This window comes from Sciurus vulgaris (assembly GCF_902686455.1).
Source record: "Sciurus vulgaris genome assembly, chromosome: 1".
Classification (NCBI taxonomy): domain Eukaryota; kingdom Metazoa; phylum Chordata; class Mammalia; order Rodentia; family Sciuridae; genus Sciurus; species Sciurus vulgaris.
In genome coordinates this window covers 39,326,508-39,338,862 of record NC_136461.1, presented here as the reverse complement: position 1 = coordinate 39,338,862, position 12,355 = coordinate 39,326,508, and the positions used below count along the sequence as shown (strand labels likewise).

The 12,355-nt window shown below is 36.3% G+C and overlaps 1 protein-coding gene across 4 annotated transcripts in view; it reads left to right on the top strand.

Annotated features, from left to right (window-relative positions):
• The window catches only part of AGBL4 (AGBL carboxypeptidase 4), a 1,452,665-nt gene that overhangs the window by 46,905 nt on the left and 1,393,405 nt on the right, over positions 1-12,355 (top strand). The gene's annotated exons all lie outside the window — the stretch shown is intronic.

Below are 12,355 nucleotides of genomic sequence, written 5' to 3'. Positions count from 1 at the left end.
TTTAAGTAGATGGCCACAATACCTTTATTTTATTTGTTTATTTTTGTGTGGTGCTGAGTTTGAAATCTAGTGCCTCATATGTGCTAGGCAAGCATGCTACCAATGAGCTACAACCCCAGCCCAATGCAAACATGTTTTAAAAATACTGTTGGATATATTTCCAGAAATGGGATTGCTATTTATATTGGAATTCTACTTCTAATTTTTTGAGGAACTTTCTATTTGTTTTCCATAGTGAGTGCACCAATTTACATTCCCATTAACAATGTGTAAGGGTTTCTCCACATCCTTGCCAACATTTACATTTGGTCTTTTTTATAATTGCCATTCTAATGGGTGTGAAGTGGTGTTGCATTTCCATTATGATTAATAATATTGAGTACCTTTTCATATACCTGTTGTTCCTTTGTATGTCCTCTTTGGAGAAATGTCTATTCTGTTCCATTCTCCAGTTTTAAATTTTGTGATTTTTCATTTTATTTAGTTTTAGCAGTCCCTTATATATTTTGATGATTAGCCCCTTATCGTATATTTGGCTTAAACATATTTTCTCCATTTCCATAGTTTACCGTTTCATTCTATTGATTATTTCCTTTGCTCTGCAGAACTTTTTGGTTTGGTATTGTCCCAGTTTTCTATTTTTGCTTTTGTTGCCTGTGCTTATGGTGCCATATCCAAGAAATAATTGATAAGACCAATGTCAAATTGAATTTCCCCTATATTTTCTTCTAGAAGTGTTATGACTTCAGGTTTTATATTTAAATATTTAATCAATTTTGGATTAATTTTTATGGATGAAGTAAGATGAGGGCCTAGTTTTATTCTTTTGCATGCATTTTAAATCTAGTTTTCCCAGCACCATTTTTTGAAGAAACTACACATTCACCACTGCGTGTTCTTGGCACTGTTATCTAAGATGAGTTACAGTATATGCATGCTTTTGTTTTTGCTCACTATTCTTTTCCACAGGTCTGTGTCTATGTTTTTATGTCAGTACCATATGGTTTTGATTATTGTAGCTTTGAATTGGGATCCCAAAGACATATCTGCATTTCCGTATTCATTACAGCATTATATTAGTCATGACATGAAAGCAACTTAAATGTCCATAAATGGAAAAATAAAGAATATGTAATATATGCATATAATGGAATATTAAAAAATGAAGAAAATCTGTCATTTGTGACAGCATGGATGAATCTGGAGGACATTATACTAAACAAAATAAAGCCAGGCACAGAAGAAAAAATACTATATAATATCATTTATATAAGGAATCTAAAATAGTCGAACTCACAGAAGCAGAGAGTAGATGGTTGTTACCAGGTGGTGGGGGTAAAGGACATACTTAATTTGCTAAGACAATCAATGTGATGTTAATTATTCACATCTTTCACACACATATACACACACATGCACACACAGTAGAGAAGAGCAGGTAGAAATTTTGGAGACTTTAGCATACATAGTGATAATGGTTCCACAAGTGTTCACTTATCTCTATACTCGCCAAGCTATGTACAGTGAATATGTCTAGCTCTTTGTAGGTCAATCATACTTCAAAAATGAGGTTTGAACAAAACAATATTGTTCTTATTTATCTAAGAAACTTTTCAGCTTCTTTCCTATTGACAGTCTAATGTGTGTGTGCTTACTGAATTTAAATACTATTACTACTCTAGTGTGTTCACATTCTGAGTACTATTTTGTAGGCAAATCATGTCATCTAAAAGCAAATATAAATGTACTTCAGTTGTGTGTATTAGTTTGATTTATGTTTTATCCATATATGACAAAAAACTTGAAATAATAATCGTTAAAAATAAACAAGTTTATTTCTCTTTCTGGTAAAAGAAGTCTATAGTTAGGCTGCTCAGTACTAGTTGGATAAAAACTCTGCTATTAGGGACTGACACTCCTTTTTTACTCCTCTGCCTTGCTGTATTTCATAACATCCAAGATGGTTGTTGGAGCTCTAGTTACCATTTTTACATTGTAAGTGGGAAGCAAAAGGAGGTAACAAACGAAGGATAATAGGACATTTTCTCCTTTTCTTCTATGAAGCCTTCTAGGATTCCAATACAAAAACTTCTGTTTATCAATTGTTAGCCAGAACTTAATTACTTGGGGGAAATTTATCCACAAGAGAGACTGAGAAATGTATTTTAGTTGGCATGTTATTCAGGATTGTGATATTAAAAAAGAAAGTAAAAATGGATATTGAGAGGCATTGTTCAATTTTACCAAAATATTTTTAGAATGGGTAAATGAGAGTTGATAGTCTTTGGAGAGTCATAAATGCACTGTGAATAAAGTAGTATGGAATTGGTTTTTACTCTTTATAGATTAAATATTTGAAAACATGTCACGGTCCAATGTCATTCTTTTCTGTGTTTATAGTATACATTGGACCACTCACAATCTGGAGATTCATGGTATGTATATATATGTGCAGTATTCTAAATTATTTTAAATTTTATGTCCAGTGCTCCAAAAATATTTTTTTCTGAACTGTGGTAGAGTTTTTCAAGGAATTTATGATGAATTTTAGAGATAAAATATATCCTATGTTCATGAAAAACCTTTTATGTCTATACCCAGTAATCCATAGATGAATAAATGTAAGTTGGCAGCCCTATTGTAAAATTGTCTGCCTTATTAGTCTTTCTTTTCAGTTGCTTTGAATTTGGGGAGGAGTGACACAGGTAACTCTTTTCTTCCTGCCTTTTTCAGTGTTTTTTTTTTTTTTTTTTTCGTATTATTATGCTAATACCAGGTATCGTGATCTCTCACCTTTTTCCCTTAGCTCTTATTAAAGGTAGTGTCATATGTGAATAACTGCTCTTATTCGTGTTTCTGTGGGGAGATCACTGGAGGTTCTTACTCTGGCACTGTTTTAGTCAACTTTTTTGCTGCTTTGCATCAAAAACCTGATCAGAACAATTGTAGAGGAGGAAAAGTTTATTTGAGGGCTCATGGTTCCAGAGGTCTTAGTTCATAGACAACCACTGGGCGTGAGGCAGAACAACATGGTGGAAGAATATGGTGGAGGGAAGCAGCTCACATGATGATCAGAGAACAGAGAGAGACTTACCTTGCAATACAAATATGTACCTCAAAGCCACACCCCCAAAGCCCCACCTCCTCCAGTCACACCCCATCAGGGATTAATACACTGATTAGTTTAAGACTTTCACTACCTAATTATTTATCCTTTGAACCCTCTGGCATTGTCCCACACATGAACTTTTTGGGGGACACATCACATACATACTGTAACAGGCACCATCTTTTTTAAAAAAAAATATTTATTTATTTTTTATTTTTTATAGACTGCATTTTGATTCATTGTACATCTTGCTCAATCTGCCAAAGAAATGTAACATAAACCCAAACTGAGATATAATAGAGTGAGGTGTTGGGGTCTTAAGCCCCCTTGCTCTTCTCGACCAGCGATAAGGGAAGGGAGCACTCCCCAACAAGGCCAGAACAGGAAAGGTAGGGCGACTGACTGCCCGCACCCAGCCCTCCTGGCGGAAGACAATCAGACTTGTCAGGGAGACCAGTCACAGCAGGAACTCGTTTATTGAGGAAGTTACACAGCTTTTATGTAGGGTGGAGGCTAGGTGGGAACCACTCAGCTTAAAGGTCAGCAAGGCACGGGGGTTCATGCAGGGGAGAGTGCCATAGGACTATATGGCAAGCACGAGCTGATCACGTTTGCGGAACTGTTGTTAACCAATCCCTGATGGTGGTCCGATTTATCCTCATTAACTTTTGAAACTGCCTTTGAGGCCTTGATCTTGCTCACTCACCAGGGAGTAAGGAGTCAGCCTGAGTTAGTTAATGTGTCATTAGTCCCAACAGTGAGGAAAAATGAAACAAAAGTTAAGGCCTTAACATTCTCAGGATAGTTTTATATATTTCTGGTTTTATTATAAATTAGCAGTATAGATTTTAGATAGCAATTTAGCAGTTATATCAATAGTCTTAATATTGTTTAAACTTATTGGCCTAGTACAATCCTGAATAAGTAAAGGACTATCATAATAAATAATACTTATTAAGTGTTACTCTGTGTTAGTATTGTTCATAACCCTTTTATAAGCCCCACAATGTACTGAGATGGATATATCACCCTCCTCTTCATTCTTATTGTATAGATGAAACTGAAGAGCAGAAGGTTAAGAAATTTTCTATCTGGTGCATTGCTCAGCAGATATGGTAGATTTAACCTTTGAAATTTGTATTTAGTGTCTGCATATTTAACCATTAGACTGTATCTCTGCATTGCTTTGAGTTTTCAGCAGCATCTTCTACAGAAGGGAATAAGAATAGCAGGAGTTAACTGCAGAAATTGCTGGAATTTTATGCATCTGTTGACATTTTAATTTTTAAAGAGTTTGGATTAATATGGAAATTGCTTATGATATGATAGAAGTAAAATAGGATATAACTTTGCAGAATAATCATGATTGTGTAAAAATATAACTCTTTGCTTAGGATTTAAGCAAAATATTAATAATATTCATAATAGGCGAATAAGGCTTTGGTTAATTTTTTTCCTCTCTGCTTTTCAAATTGACCTTGGTGAGTACATATGGCTTCTATAAGGAAAAAAAAAATTAAAAAGACTATGTCCGGGATGAGACAGAAACTGTATAAAGTGCTGTTTTTTTCCTTATGGTAGAATATAACTGTCTGAAAAGCAGACCAGCTTCCCTGTCATACTGCCTGTTTTTGTGATCTTATGATTGCCTTGCAATGTGTTGATGTGTTCCTTTTAGAAAGATTGGACGTTGACATTATATTTATTTGAGAATATGTATAACTTTTGCTATTTACATCAATCTTTATATAATAGGGAACTTGGTAACCCAATGGTGTATTGAACTCTAATAAAGAAATTTCTTTAAGTAGAACTCAACATCATTATTTGGGGTATATGGACTTTGTTCACTTGATTAGAGTTTTTGGAATTCATAATTCAATTAAATATACTTGAGAAAAAATACTTTCACTATGAAAAAGTTATATAAAATGGATTGGGGGTAAGTTTGTCATATAGTCCTGTGTGATAAGGTGGACTTATTGCTTTCTACTCATGCCTCTTCTTAGCTCCCTACTTTCCTGTAGCTGAAAATTAAGGCCTGGGCATTCTTTTTTTTTTTTTTTTTTTTTTTTTTTTTTTTTTTTTTTTGATGAAGAAAACCTGAGGGAGAATAAGCAAGCAATACTAGGTATCTCAGTCCTGGGTCACTCTGAAGATAATTATAAATTCTCAAAAACACAGGGGTCTGTGTTATGTGTGCATACGAAGGTACTCACCTAGAGAGTATGGAATTGAGTACATTTGATAGAAGATAGGCATTTTTTCCACAGAGTTGGAATTTCATGTCTTTATTAATTTGAGAATAATATAAAAATTACAACAATAAAGATAGTATAGAGGCTGAGCCCACCTGCCCCACCACGAGGTTGGACACCGTTGCTGAGCCTGTCCACCCACACCCCAACTCTGAGGTCAGACCAGGTGCTGAGCGCCCCCAACCTGTCCCCACACCGAGGACAGAGGCTGGTAGCTGAGCCTGCCCACCCGCCCTCCTACTGCTGAGGTACACAGTGCCTGCCTCTGTGCTGACTCAGCACACCCTCGCTGGGGATCCCCAGCTTCTTTGGAGGCTGGTGTAGGCATTTTGAGTCATTCCTGAGGGCATGGCCATCATCATTGGAAGGGCAGTGCCCTTCCTGAGACAGCTACAGGAGACTGGAGGCCCTTTGATAGGTACCTTTATTTACTCACTTACATCCTACACCCTTCTCCATCCTCTTGTTCACAACTAGAAATACTGTAAATAGTAATCAAACTCATCCTGCTCATTACAATAATGTTAAAGTCTTTATAGGGGCTATCTGGTTCAAGGCTGCATTTTTTCTGTATTGGGTACTACTGGTATTGATCTCCCCTTCAAAGAAGAGGTAGTGGAAAACTGTAGGGTCATAATAAGCCTGCAAGGGGGGAACTTAAGTATCTCTGATCTTCACTGCTAGAGGGGAATATATAGAAACAATATGAAAAAATGGGAAGAAAGTGTCCCTAACAAACCAAGATGCTATTGTGATAGAATCTAGTGACAGCATGGCAGTAGAAATGACAGAAAAAGAGTTTAGAATGTGCATGCTTAAAATGATCTGTGAAGCAAAAGACGAGATAAGAGAGCAAATGGAGGCAGTGCATGACCATTCTAGTAAACAGTTCAAAGAGCAAATGCAGGAAGCAAAAGAACACATCAATAAAGAGATGGAGATTCTGGAAAAAAAAAAAAAAAAACCCGAACAGAAATACTTGAAAGAAACGATAAACCAAATTAAAAACTCAATAGAAAGCATCACCAACAGAATAGATCTCGTGGAAGACAGAATCTCAGACAACGAACACAAAATTTTTAATCTTGAAAATAAAGTTGAACAAACTGAGATGTTAAGTCATGAACAGAACCTCCAAGAATTATGGGATTTCATGAAAAGACCGAATTTAAGAATTATTGGGATTGAAAAAGGCACAGAGATACAAACCAAAGGAATGACCAACCTATTCAATGAAATAATATCAGAAAATTTCCCAAACCTAAAAAATGAAATGGAAAATCAAATACAAGAGGCTTACAGAACACCAGATGCACAAAATTACAACAGAGCCACACCAAGGCACATTATAATGAAAATACCTCACATACAAAATAAAGATAGGACTTTTTCTCTTTGTGAGAGAAAAGCATCAGATTACATATAAGGGGAAACCAAAACGGATTATCAGCAGATTTCTCAGTCCAGACTCTAAAAGCAAGATGGGACAGGAACAATATATTTCAAGCTCTGAAAGAACATGGATGCCAACCAAGAATCCTATACCCAGAAAAAGTAACCTTCAGATTTGACGATGAAATAAAATCTTTCCACAATAAACAAAAGTTAAAAGAATTTACAAATAGAAAGCCTGCCCTACAGAACATTCTCAGCAAAATATTTCATGAGGAGGAAGTGAAAAGCAACAATACAAGTCAGTAAAGGGAGGAATTACCCTAAAGGTAAAGCCAATCAAAGGAGAAACCAAGTCAAGTTAAAAACAAAAAATAAGTGAAAATGACCAGGAATACAAATCATATCACAATAATAACCCTGAATGTCAGTGGTCTAAACTCAATAATCAAAAGACATAGACTGGCAGATTGGACTAAAAAGAAAGACTCAACAATATGCTGCCTTCAAGAGACTCATCTCATAGAAAAAGACATCCACAGACTAAAGATGAAAGGATGGGGAAAAACATACCATCACATGGACCCAGTAGAAAAGCAGGGGTGTCCATCTTCATATCAGATAAAGTGGACTTCAAACCTAAGTTAGTCAGAAGGGATAAAGAAGGACATTTCATACTGCTTAGGGGAAGCATAAAACAGCAAGATATAACAATTTTAAATACTTATGCCCCAAACAGTGGAGCATCTATGTATATCAAACAAACCCTTCTCACTTTTAAGAATCAAATAGACCAAAACACAATAATAGTGGGGGACTTTAACACACCATTCTCACCACTGGATAGATCCACCAAACAAAAACTGAACAAAGAAACTATAGAACTAAATAATACAATCAATGATCTACACTTAATGGATATTTACAGAGTATTTCATCCATAATTGAGCGAATATACTTTCTTCTCAGGAACTCACGGATCCTTCTCCGAAATAGACCATATGCTATGCCACAAAGAAGCCATTAGTAAATACAAAAAAAATAGAGATCCTACCCCATATCATATCAGACCATAAGGGAAGGCAATTAGAAATGAACCATAAAATAACAAACAAAAACTACTCATACACCTGGAGATTAAATAATGTGCTATTGAATGATGCAATAACAGTAGACATCAGGGAAGAAATTAAAAAATTCTTAGAGGTAAATGACAACAATGACACAACATATCAAAATCTCTGAGACACTCTGAAAGCATTGCTAGAGCAAGTTCATTGCATTGAGCTTATACATTAAAAAAATTAAAAGTCAACAACTAAATGACCTAACATTATATCTCAAAGCCCTAGAAAAAGAACAGATCAACACCAAAAATAGTAGAAGACAGGACATAATTAAAATTGGAGCTGAAATCAATGAAATTGAAACAAGAGAAACAGTTCAAAAATTGACAAAACAAAAAGTTGGTTCTTTGAAAAAGTAAACAAAATTGATAAACTCCTAGCCACACTAACAAAGAGAAGGAGAGAGAAAACTCAAATTACTAGAATTCATGATGGAAAAGGACAGATCACGACAGACACCATTGAAATACATAAGTGGAAGCTACTTTGAAAATGTATACTCCCACAAAATAGAAAATATCGAAGACACTGACAAATTTTTAGAGACATACAATCCTCCCAAAGTGTGTCAGGAAGTTGTACACAAACTAAACAGATCAATTTCAAGCACCAAAATAGAAGAAGCCATCAAAAGCCTACCAACCAAGAAAAGCCCAGGACCAGAATTCTGTAAGACCTTTAAAGAAGAATTAATACCAATACTTCTCAAAGTATTCCAGGAAATAGAAAAGGAGGGAACCCTTCCAAAATCATTCTATGAGTCTAGTATCACTCTGACACCAAAACCAAAGACACATCAAGGAAAGAAAACTTTAGGCCAATATCCCTGATGAACATAGATGCAAAAATCCTTAACAAAATACTGGCAAATCGTATACTAAAATATATTAAAAAGGTAGTGCACCACGATCAAGTGGGATTTATCCCAGTGATGCAAAGTTGGTTCAACATCCAGAAATCAATAAATGTAATTCATCATGTCAATAGGCTTAAAGCTATGAATCACATGATTATTTCAATAGATGCTGAGAAAATGTTTGATAAGATACAGCACCCCTTCATGCTTAAAAAAAAAAACTGGAAAAAATAGTAATAGTAGGAACATATCTCAACATTGTAAAGGGTATCTATGCTCAGCCCATGTCCAACATCATTCTTAATGAAGAAAAACTGAAAGCTTTTTTTTTCCCCTCTAAAAACTGGAACAAGATGGGGATACCCTCTTTCAGCACTTCTACTCAACATCATCCTTGAAACACTTGCCAGAGCAATTAGACAGACCAAAGAAATTAAAGGATACAAATAGGAAAAGAAGAACTCAAGCTGTCACTATTTGCTGATGACATGATCCTATATTTAGAAGATCCAAAAAACTCCACTAGGAAATTTTTAGAACTAATAAATGAATTCAGCAAAGTAATAGGATATAAAATCAATACGTGTAAATCTAATGCATTTCTATGCATAAGTGATGAATCCTCTGAAAGAGAAATTAGGAAAACCACTCCATTCCCAGTAGCCTCAAAAAACTACTTGGGAATTAATCTAACAAAAGAGATGAAAGACCTTTACAATGAAAACTACAGAACATTAAAAAAAGAAATTGAAGAAAACCTTCAAAGATGGAAAGATCTCCCATGTTCTTGGATAAGCAGAATTAACATTGTCAAAATGGCAATTCTACCAAAGGCACTATACAGAATCAATGCAATTACAATTAAAATCCCAATGACATTCCTCATAGAAATAGAGAAAGCAATCATGAACTTCATCTGGAAGAATAAGAGACCTCGAATAGCCAAAATGATCCTGAGTAGAAAAGTGAAACAGGAGGTATCACAATACCAGACATTATACTATAGAACAATAGTAAGAAAAACAGCATGGTATTGGCACCAAAATAGACAGGCAGACCAATGGTACAGAATAGAAGACACAGAGACAAAACCACATAAATACAGTCACCTCATACTAGACAAAGGAGCCAAAAACATACAATGGAGAAAAGATAGCTTGTCCAACAAATGATGCTGGCAAAACTGGAAATTCATATGCAGTAAAATGAAATTAAACCTTTATCTCTCACCCGGCACAAAACTCAACTCAAAATGGATTAAGGACATAGGAATTAGACCAGAGACTGTGCACCTAATAGAAGACAAAGTAGGCCTGAATCTTCATCATGTTGGCTTAGGATTAAACTTCCTCAACAAGACTCCTAAAGCACAAGAAACCAAAGCAAGAATTAATAAATGGGATGGACTCAAACTAAAACCTTTTCTCAGCAAAGGATACAATCAAGAATGTGAAGAAATTTACTCCCACTACAGAGTGGGAGAAAGTCTTTTCCACACGCACTTCAGATAGAGCACTTATCTCCAAAATTTATAAAGAACTTACAAAAGTTTACATAAAAAATACAAAGAACCCAATCCATAAATGGGCCAAGGAACTGGACGGACACTTTACAGAAGAAGACATGCAGGCAATTAATGAATATATGAAAAAGTGTTCTACATCTCTAGTAATTAGAGAAATGCAAATTAAAACAACTCTAAGATTTCATCTTATTCCAATGAGAATGGCTATTATCAAGAACACAAACAATAATAAATTGTTATTTGGATTCACGATGACAGACTAGAGGTTGACTGTATCTCATGTTGCTCCAGAACTCAGGATTCAAGAAGAGGAGGTATTAGGAGACTGGGGACCAACTCAGAGCCACCAGGTGAGTCTCTCCCATTGGGGTAGGCTACCCAGATTGGGCGGCAGGACTGGACCGCAGGCAACTTTTCGGAGCAGGGCTGCCCAGCAAGAGACTTCCATGCACAACCATGCACAGCTAGGCTCCCCCGGCCCGGGCGGCTGGACCAGACAGCAGGCAGCTTCTCGGAGCAGGGTTGCCCAGCGAGAGACTTCTGTGCACAGCTAGGCTCCCTTGGCCTGGGTGGCAGGCCTGGATCACAGGCAGCTTCTTGGAGCAGGGCCGCCCAGTGGGAGACTCCCTCGCAGGACCAGGCTTCCTGGCCCAGGCAGTAGTTCTGGACCACAGGTTATGTCGCAGAGGAGGGCTGTCAAGCAGGAGACTCACTCGTAGGGCAAGGCTCCCTGGACCAGGTGGTAGTTCTGGACTGAAGGGACCTTCTTGGAGGAGAGCAGCCTAGTGAGACTTCCCCACTGGGGAATATACCCCACCTGAAGGCCACCACCCCTAGAAGGGCAGCTTCTTTGTGGATCACTGCATTATCACGTTCCTCCAAGACTTCAGGCTACTGAAGGTTAGGACGTGAGTCATTGGAAATCTACAGGGACACTATAAGTCAATTGGGGAAATCTTCAATATCTCATAAATTCACTACTAGAGGGAAAAATACCTGAGCAATATGAGAAAAGAAAGGAAGAAATGTCCCAAACAAACCTAGATGCTACATCAATCAAATCCAATGGCAGCATGGCAGAAGGAATGTCAGAAAGGGAGTTCAGAATATACATAATTAAAATGATGAGAGAAGCAAACGAGATGAAAGAGCAAATGCAGTCTTGTATTAATGATCCCACCAAACAACAGTTAAAAGGGCAAATGTGGAAAGCAAAGGATCATTTCAATAAAGAGTTAGAGATTCTGATAAAAAACCAAACAGAAATCCTTGAAATAAAGGAAACAATAAACCAAGTTAAAAACTCCATAGAAAGCATAACCAATAGGATACAACACCTGGAAGACAGAACCTCAGACATTGAAGACAAAATATTTAATCTTGAAAGCAAAGTGGAACAAACAGAGAAGATGGTAAGAAATCATGAACAGAATCTACAAGAATTATGGGATATCATGAAAAGGCCAAATTTAAGAATTATTGGGATTGAGGAAGGTTTAGAGAAACAAACCAAAGGAATGAACAATCTATTCAATGAAATAAAATCAGAAAATTTCCCAAATCTGAAGAATGAAATGGAAAATCAAGTACAAGAGGCTATGGAACTCCAAATATACAAAATTACAATAGACCCACACCAAGGCACATTATTGTGAAAATACCTAACATACAAAATAAAGACAGAATTGTAAAGGCTGCGAGAGAAAAGAATCAAATTACATTCAGGGGGAAACCAATACGGATATCAGCAGATTTTTCAACTCAGACTCTAAAAGCTAGAAGGGCCTGGAACAACATTTTTCAAGCTCTGAAAGAAAACAGAAGCCAACCAAGAATCTTATACCCAGCAAAATTACCTTCAGATTTGATGAAATAAAATCCTTCCATGATAAACGAAAGCTAAAAGACTTTACAAAAATAAAGCCAGCACTACAGAACATACTCAGCAAAATATTCCATGAGGAAGAAATGAAAAACAATGATGTAATCAGCAAAGGGAGGAACTACCCTAAAGGGATAGCCAAATAAAGGAGAAACCAAGTTGTGTCAAAAAAACAAAAATGAGCCAAATGACCAGAATACAAATCA